This window comes from Dendronephthya gigantea, unplaced genomic scaffold (genome assembly GCF_004324835.1).
Source record: "Dendronephthya gigantea isolate DGI-Jeju-01 unplaced genomic scaffold, DenGig_1.0 001052F, whole genome shotgun sequence".
Lineage (NCBI taxonomy): Eukaryota > Metazoa > Cnidaria > Anthozoa > Malacalcyonacea > Nephtheidae > Dendronephthya > Dendronephthya gigantea.
Genome location: NW_021164062.1, coordinates 1,273 through 10,331, shown reverse-complemented (window position 1 = coordinate 10,331; position 9,059 = coordinate 1,273). Strand labels below are relative to the sequence as shown.

At 37.0% G+C, this 9,059-nt stretch overlaps 1 long non-coding RNA gene across 1 annotated transcript; it reads left to right on the top strand.

Moving 5' to 3' along the window:
• Window positions 1-453: 453 nt before the first annotated feature.
• LOC114544914 lies at window positions 454-1,186 on the top strand. The gene is made up of 3 exons (XR_003690667.1): window positions 454-548; window positions 754-861; window positions 1,142-1,186. It is a non-coding gene; the product is annotated as an uncharacterized LOC114544914 (long non-coding RNA).
• Window positions 1,187-9,059: the final 7,873 nt, after the last annotated feature.

Sequence of the window (9,059 nt, the reverse complement as noted above, 5' to 3'; positions counted from 1 at the left end):
TGGTAGTTTTGAAATTTTCTCGCCAGAAGTACAGCTGGAATATTAAGTCTTTTAAACTCCAATATATATTTCAAACGATTTTAAATATTTTGTAGGACTTTTCTCGGGGAATAAAGAAAGACTTATCATTAATGCCATCACAATGCTCATTGCTCACGAAGGTATTGTATATCTTTGCCAATAAATTTATTTGTGTTCAACCCTAAAATATACATATTCTGACTGCTATTACCTTCACAGGTGTTCTATATATACATAAAATAGTTAAAAAGTTTCGTCTATTTTCAGGAGACCAAAACAAAATATGAGATAAAGATCTCGAAGCACTGTTTCACGATTTGAGAAGTTGGGTTCGATCAAAGCAGGTTTCGCGCTTTCACAACGCTCACTAGGCGAGAAACGTTTATCTTTAACTGCAAACACATGCTGTTTACTCAACCAGTTCACTTCCGTGAGAAGGTTGGTGTGAAAACTGTGAAAGCTTTGAAGAGGAATAATGAAGCCGTGACTCACGCCGCTGTCGACATGTTGTGCGTGCTCTATGGCAGGTAAAGACAGGGCTTTTCTTTAAGTGGCCAAAATGGTCAGACCGGACATATTTAAATTTAAAAAAGAGTATTTCGTTCAGAATATAGCGGCGAAATTTCCGAGCTAAATAGATGCAAGAAACGAAATACGTAAACTCAGCCAACTTTGAAATTTGCATGTTAACAGGATCCAATTTTATCGAAACCAATTCTGTTGTTTTTATAGCTAAGGCACGATAACTATGACATTCGACAAGAACAGATAAACAAAAGCTCTCTGTTATCCTGTGAAAAATTTCCAAGCAGTTTGTTAGGAATTCTCACGATAAATGTGGTAAGATGTGTGGTTTTGGTTGCCTATAATCTATGCTGAACCAATTCATTTTATTTTTCAATCCCTCTTGTATGTATATAGCCTTGTTTTGGAAGAGAAATTCCCTTGCAAAACTCAGCAAGTGATTTGTAGCAACTGCCTTTGTAGTTTGGACTACCTTTCTAATTAACACAGGAAATAGATTAACCATGAAAACTTTTGTTCTAGAATCGTTCCACTGGGGTTTAGGTATAAGTGGATTGCTTGATTTTTTGACGTTTGCTCTGTGTCCTCCTTATAGGTGAAGTTCAAGTTGCTTTGCAATATATCAAAATAATGTGGGGGGTGAAGTTGGACATTCATGTTAAACTAATAGTAAGGTGTGATTGCTTCTAATATTTTGAATCAATCATGTGGTCTGTTATAATAAATCGACTATTGCATATTCCTCTTAGTGAGACAACAGACGATGAACAGTTTGGGAAATTACTGGAGAAAGTTGCAGGTATGCTACAAAGAGATTTGAGGAGTTTTCATTCAACTTGCCTTCTTAGTAGTTTATAGCTCTTTGACTGACGTTGAGAGTTGATTAAATTGCCTTTCTCTCTTTACATTTTTGTGAAGTCTACCACGACCACTAGCTTGACCTATGCATGGGAGCAACTCATGAAGTCTGTTATTTGTGTGTCTAGAAATCGGTCATTGCATTTATCGATTGTTCCAGGTAGGTTTACGATAAAACGCAATAAATAGTACCAATTTTACCATTTCTTCGCTTATGTATGTTTTACTATTGCCCCGCTAATAGTTCTTACCAATCGCGGTTTTGAATTCGTTCCTCAACAATTTCAGCATCCGTCGACAACAATTTGAAAGGTGCTGGTATGGTTCTGAAGGCGATAATCGAGGTACGTTTTATTCATTCATTGATCCATTCAGAATTTTCTGCTTTTGACGAACGTCATTTATAATGCTCTGCCCTTTTTTAGCTCTGATGAATGTACATATTAGTTCAGTTGATATTTAAGAGGTTTTAAAGCGTCTTAATTTTGAGAAGTATTATACACACTTCAATTCAAGCCAGGAACAGTTGATGGAAAAATGAGTCAACTATAGATCCTCCGGCAGGAATCGCTTTTGCGATGCCGGTGCAATGCTCTTGTCACTGAGAACGTATAGTTGACTAATTTTTCCATCAACTGTTCCTGGCTTGAATTTGAAGTGTGTATAATACCACACGAAATTAAGACCCTTTAAAACCTCTAGAATATTCCTGCACCGTGTGAAGTGCCTAAAATCATCTGTTGATATTTATTTAGAACTTCACTTTAGGAAGCTGATGAAGAAACCGCGGCAAAAATACAAGATTTGGCGCTTGCCAAGGGCGCTCTACCAAAACGCTTACGCATGGCCATGATTACGCAAAGCACTGATAGACGTTCGCTACTGAACAGGTGCGAATTAGTGTGATAAATTAACAAATTGTTGCAGATGTATAGCCTCGATTCCATCCGGAGGACCTGAGTTGTATTTTAGCAACATTCTTAGATTCATCTTAAAACTTGTGATTTTATAATCCTCTATATACTAGCCATCTGTAAATAGTTCAATTGAGACTAACAAGCATACTCCATAAGTAATTTATAATCTTTATTGTTGGCATATAGGCAATTGAGTGGACATCTAGTGGCTCTCTGGACAACTGGTCATCCAAGAGCAATGGCATTACTTGTGAGAATAATGTTCGTATTAAAGCAGTTATAGTTTTTAATGTCTAAAATATACAATAAAGTTTAAATGCGGGATTTCCTGTTCGTAAGTTTTGGTTCATAAACCATTATGTAATAAATTTGAATACGATTTTCACAGCCTGCTGGTTTGCTCTATTACCTTGAAAGCCCTGACGAGGTAGGAAATCTTTGAGAATTTTTTGCGAGGGCCATTATTTACATAAACCCATTGCAGTGGTTCTGACTAACCAATCATAATAGTGACTAAGTGGTATCAACTGCTTTGGTAACTAAACTCCATCATTCATCCTTATACTGTGCCAACTGCCCCACTGACGAAATAATTACATAGTAATTCATTCAGAAGTGTAAAACCTTTTTGTAAAGAAGCAATTTTGTTGGAAAGTTTTTATCTTTCCTTCAGCCACCGGAGACTAAAGAAGATCATTTATCAATTCGTGACAATGTAAAGCTTGCAGAGTACGTTTTAAAGCAACAATCGTGTTCCAAAATTTCATGATGCATGCTTGTATGTACGTATAAGCCTGTTATTTCACGCGCTATACTTGTCTGTTACAGCTCAGGAAAAGCGAGAGGAACGTCAAGGAATCAACTTGAAGGATATCTCTCGCATTGGAGGACAAAAATAGGATTCAAAGCCAGGAAAGATGTGAGAATTTAAATCCAGTTGTTTTATTACAAGTAAGTGTTCATATTAAGAAAATGGGAAATGTTCTAGTCGTTTGAAAGATGAAAAAGCAATGGTATTTAAACGGATCTTTTTTACAGATTCAGTCAAGATCTGACAGCGTACAACCTGATTTGGAATTACAAGGTGAGTCTCGAAGTTAAAGTTAGTTTCCATTGAAAATATAGGAAATGAAAAGGTAATGGAGAATTTCCTGTCGCTATGAGTATAACAAGACAATTCAATAGTCCTGACCTCTTTCTCTAAACTGTTGTCGTAAAAGAGTATGAAAAAATTTCTTTTGTTTTCAATGTGACAGACGCGAGAGGAACTTCTGGGGCTCTCGAATCTGAGATGCGCAAATTTGCAATGGAAAAAGACCTGAGTGGAAACTACGTTGTTTTTTGGAATCACCTTTAGTTTGAAGTCCTGCATGAATGTTTAGCTGATCAACTGAAAATAGGTTAGTGATAAGCCTTATACTGCTCTAGCTTTTTAACAGTTCTTCTTAAAGCGCCCCCCCTATCCCTCGATCGCAATCAAACTCAGTAACGTATCTCTCCTATCAGGCGACTATTATTTGAGAGTCTTGTTGGAACAAAACGACGGGGAGACGCCGATAACAAATGTGTGAGTCCACGACATTTATCTATCAGGATTTGCAAATATTCAAACTACTGTCTTTTCACAACAGTCGATATTTAAGAGGTTTTAAAGCGTCTTAATTTTGAGAAGTATTATACACACTTCAATTCAAGCCAGGAACAGTTGATGGAAAAATGAGTCAACTATAGATCCTCCGGCAGGAATCGCTTTTGCGATGCCGGTGCAATGCTCTTGTCACTGAGAACGTATAGTTGACTAATTTTTCCATCAACTGTTCCTGGCTTGAATTTGAAGTGTGTATAATACCACACGAAATTAAGACCCTTTAAAACCTCTAGAATATTCCTGCACCGTGTGAAGTGCCTAAAATCATCTGTTGATATTTATTTAGAACTTCACTTTAGGAAGCTGATGAAGAAACCGCGGCAAAAATACAAGATTTGGCGCTTGCCAAGGGCGCTCTACCAAAAGCTTACGCATGGCCATGATTACGCAAAGCACTGATAGACGTTCGCTACTGAACAGGTGCGAATTAGTGTGATAAATTAACAAATTGTTGCAGATGTATAGCCTCGATTCCATCCGGAGGACCTGAGTTGTATTTTAGCAACATTCTTAGATTCATCTTAAAACTTGTGATTTTATAATCCTCTATATACTAGCCATCTGTAAATAGTTCAATTGAGACTAACAAGCATACTCCATAAGTAATTTATAATCTTTATTGTTGGCATATAGGCAATTGAGTGGACATCTAGTGGCTCTCTGGACAACTGGTCATCCAAGAGCAATGGCATTACTTGTGAGAATAATGTTCGTATTAAAGCAGTTATAGTTTTTAATGTCTAAAATATACAATAAAGTTTAAATGCGGGATTTCCTGTTCGTAAGTTTTGGTTCATAAACCATTATGTAATAAATTTGAATACGATTTTCACAGCCTGCTGGTTTGCTCTATTACCTTGAAAGCCCTGACGAGGTAGGAAATCTTTGAGAATTTTTTGCGAGGGCCATTATTTACATAAACCCATTGCAGTGGTTCTGACTAACCAATCATAATAGTGACTAAGTGGTATCAACTGCTTTGGTAACTAAACTCCATCATTCATCCTTATACTGTGCCAACTGCCCCACTGACGAAATAATTACATAGTAATTCATTCAGAAGTGTAAAACCTTTTTGTAAAGAAGCAATTTTGTTGGAAAGTTTTTATCTTTCCTTCAGCCACCGGAGACTAAAGAAGATCATTTATCAATTCGTGACAATGTAAAGCTTGCAGAGTACGTTTTAAAGCAACAATCGTGTTCCAAAATTTCATGATGCATGCTTGTATGTACGTATAAGCCTGTTATTTCACGCGCTATACTTGTCTGTTACAGCTCAGGAAAAGCGAGAGGAACGTCAAGGAATCAACTTGAAGGATATCTCTCGCATTGGAGGACAAAAATAGGATTCAAAGCCAGGAAGATGTGAGAATTTAAATCCAGTTGTTTTATTACAAGTAAGTGTTCATATTAAGAAAATGGGAAATGTTCTAGTCGTTTGAAAGATGAAAAAGCAATGGTATTTAAACGGATCTTTTTTACAGATTCAGTCAAGATCTGACAGCGTACAACCTGATTTGGAATTACAAGGTGAGTCTCGAAGTTAAAGTTAGTTTCCATTGAAAATATAGGAAATGAAAAGGTAATGGAGAATTTCCTGTCGCTATGAGTATAACAAGACAATTCAATAGTCCTGACCTCTTTCTCTAAACTGTTGTCGTAAAAGAGTATGAAAAAATTTCTTTTGTTTTCAATGTGACAGACGCGAGAGGAACTTCTGGGGCTCTCGAATCTGAGATGCGCAAATTTGCAATGGAAAAAGACCTGAGTGGAAACTACGTTGTTTTTTGGAATCACCTTTAGTTTGAAGTCCTGCATGAATGTTTAGCTGATCAACTGAAAATAGGTTAGTGATAAGCCTTATACTGCTCTAGCTTTTTAACAGTTCTTCTTAAAGCGCCCCCCCTATCCCTCGATCGCAATCAAACTCAGTAACGTATCTCTCCTATCAGGCGACTATTATTTGAGAGTCTTGTTGGAACAAAACGACGGGGAGACGCCGATAACAAATGTGTGAGTCCACGACATTTATCTATCAGGATTTGCAAATATTCAAACTACTGTCTTTTCACAACAGTCGATATTTAAGAGGTTTTAAAGCGTCTTAATTTTGAGAAGTATTATACACACTTCAATTCAAGCCAGGAACAGTTGATGGAAAAATGAGTCAACTATAGATCCTCCGGCAGGAATCGCTTTTGCGATGCCGGTGCAATGCTCTTGTCACTGAGAACGTATAGTTGACTAATTTTTCCATCAACTGTTCCTGGCTTGAATTTGAAGTGTGTATAATACCACACGAAATTAAGACCCTTTAAAACCTCTAGAATATTCCTGCACCGTGTGAAGTGCCTAAAATCATCTGTTGATATTTATTTAGAACTTCACTTTAGGAAGCTGATGAAGAAACCGCGGCAAAAATACAAGATTTGGCGCTTGCCAAGGGCGCTCTACCAAAACGCTTACGCATGGCCATGATTACGCAAAGCACTGATAGACGTTCGCTACTGAACAGGTGCGAATTAGTGTGATAAATTAACAAATTGTTGCAGATGTATAGCCTCGATTCCATCCGGAGGACCTGAGTTGTATTTTAGCAACATTCTTAGATTCATCTTAAAACTTGTGATTTTATAATCCTCTATATACTAGCCATCTGTAAATAGTTCAATTGAGACTAACAAGCATACTCCATAAGTAATTTATAATCTTTATTGTTGGCATATAGGCAATTGAGTGGACATCTAGTGGCTCTCTGGACAACTGGTCATCCAAGAGCAATGGCATTACTTGTGAGAATAATGTTCGTATTAAAGCAGTTATAGTTTTTAATGTCTAAAATATACAATAAAGTTTAAATGCGGGATTTCCTGTTCGTAAGTTTTGGTTCATAAACCATTATGTAATAAATTTGAATACGATTTTCACAGCCTGCTGGTTTGCTCTATTACCTTGAAAGCCCTGACGAGGTAGGAAATCTTTGAGAATTTTTTGCGAGGGCCATTATTTACATAAACCCATTGCAGTGGTTCTGACTAACCAATCATATAGTGACTAAGTGGTATCAACTGCTTTGGTAACTAAACTCCATCATTCATCCTTATACTGTGCCAACTGCCCCACTGACGAAATAATTACATAGTAATTCATTCAGAAGTGTAAAACCTTTTTGTAAAGAAGCAATTTTGTTGGAAAGTTTTTATCTTTCCTTCAGCTACCGGAGACTAAAGAAGATCATTTATCAATTCGTGACAATGTAAAGCTTGCAGAGTACGTTTTAAAGCAACAATCGTGTTCCAAAATTTCATGATGCATGCTTGTATGTACGTATAAGCCTGTTATTTCACGCGCTATACTTGTCTGTTACAGCTCAGGAAAAGCGAGAGGAACGTCAAGGAATCAACTTGAAGGATATCTCTCGCATTGGAGGACAAAAATAGGATTCAAAGCCAGGAAAGATGTGAGAATTTAAATCCAGTTGTTTATTACAAGTAAGTGTTCATATTAAGAAAATGGGAAATGTTCTAGTCGTTTGAAAGATGAAAAACAATGGTATTTAAACGGATCTTTTTTACAGATTCAGTCAAGATCTGACAGCGTACAACCTGATTTGGAATTACAAGGTGAGTCTCGAAGTTAAAGTTAGTTTCCATTGAAAATATAGGAAATGAAAAGGTAATGGAGAATTTCCTGTCGCTATGAGTATAACAAGACAATTCAATAGTCCTGACCTCTTTCTCTAAACTGTTGTCGTAAAAGAGTATGAAAAAATTTCTTTTGTTTTCAATGTGACAGACGCGAGAGGAACTTCTGGGGCTCTCGAATCTGAGATGCGCAAATTTGCAATGGAAAAAGACCTGAGTGGAAACTACGTTGTTTTTTGGAATCACCTTTAGTTTGAAGTCCTGCATGAATGTTTAGCTGATCAACTGAAAATAGGTTAGTGATAAGCCTTATACTGCTCTAGCTTTTTAACAGTTCTTCTTAAAGCGCCCCCCCCTATCCCTCGATCGCAATCAAACTCAGTAACGTATCTCTCCTATCAGGCGACTATTATTTGAGAGTCTTGTTGGAACAAAATGACGGGGAGACGCCGATAACAAATGTGTGAGTCCACGACATTTATCTATCAGGATTTGCAAATATTCAAACTACTGTCTTTTCACAACAGTCGATATTTAAGAGGTTTTAAAGCGTCTTAATTTTGAGAAGTATTATACACACTTCAATTCAAGCCAGGAACAGTTGATGGAAAAATGAGTCAACTATAGATCCTCCGGCAGGAATCGCTTTTGCGATGCCGGTGCAATGCTCTTGTCACTGAGAACGTATAGTTGACTAATTTTTCCATCAACTGTTCCTGGCTTGAATTTGAAGTGTGTATAATACCACACGAAATTAAGACCCTTTAAAACCTCTAGAATATTCCTGCACCGTGTGAAGTGCCTAAAATCATCTGTTGATATTTATTTAGAACTTCACTTTAGGAAGCTGATGAAGAAACCGCGGCAAAAATACAAGATTTGGCGCTTGCCAAGGGCGCTCTACCAAAACGCTTACGCATGGCCATGATTACGCAAAGCACTGATAGACGTTCGCTACTGAACAGGTGCGAATTAGTGTGATAAATTAACAAATTGTTGCAGATGTATAGCCTCGATTCCATCCGGAGGACCTGAGTTGTATTTTAGCAACATTCTTAGATTCATCTTAAAACTTGTGATTTTATAATCCTCTATATACTAGCCATCTGTAAATAGTTCAATTGAGACTAACAAGCATACTCCATAAGTAATTTATAATCTTTATTGTTGGCATATAGGCAATTGAGTGGACATCTAGTGGCTCTCTGGACAACTGGTCATCCAAGAGCAATGGCATTACTTGTGAGAATAATGTTCGTATTAAAGCAGTTATAGTTTTTAATGTCTAAAATATACAATAAAGTTTAAATGCGGGATTTCCTGTTCGTAAGTTTTGGTTCATAAACCATTATGTAATAAATTTGAATACGATTTTCACAGCCTGCTGGTTTGCTCTATTACCTTGAAAGCCCTGACGAGGTAGGAAATCTTTGAGAATTTTTTGCG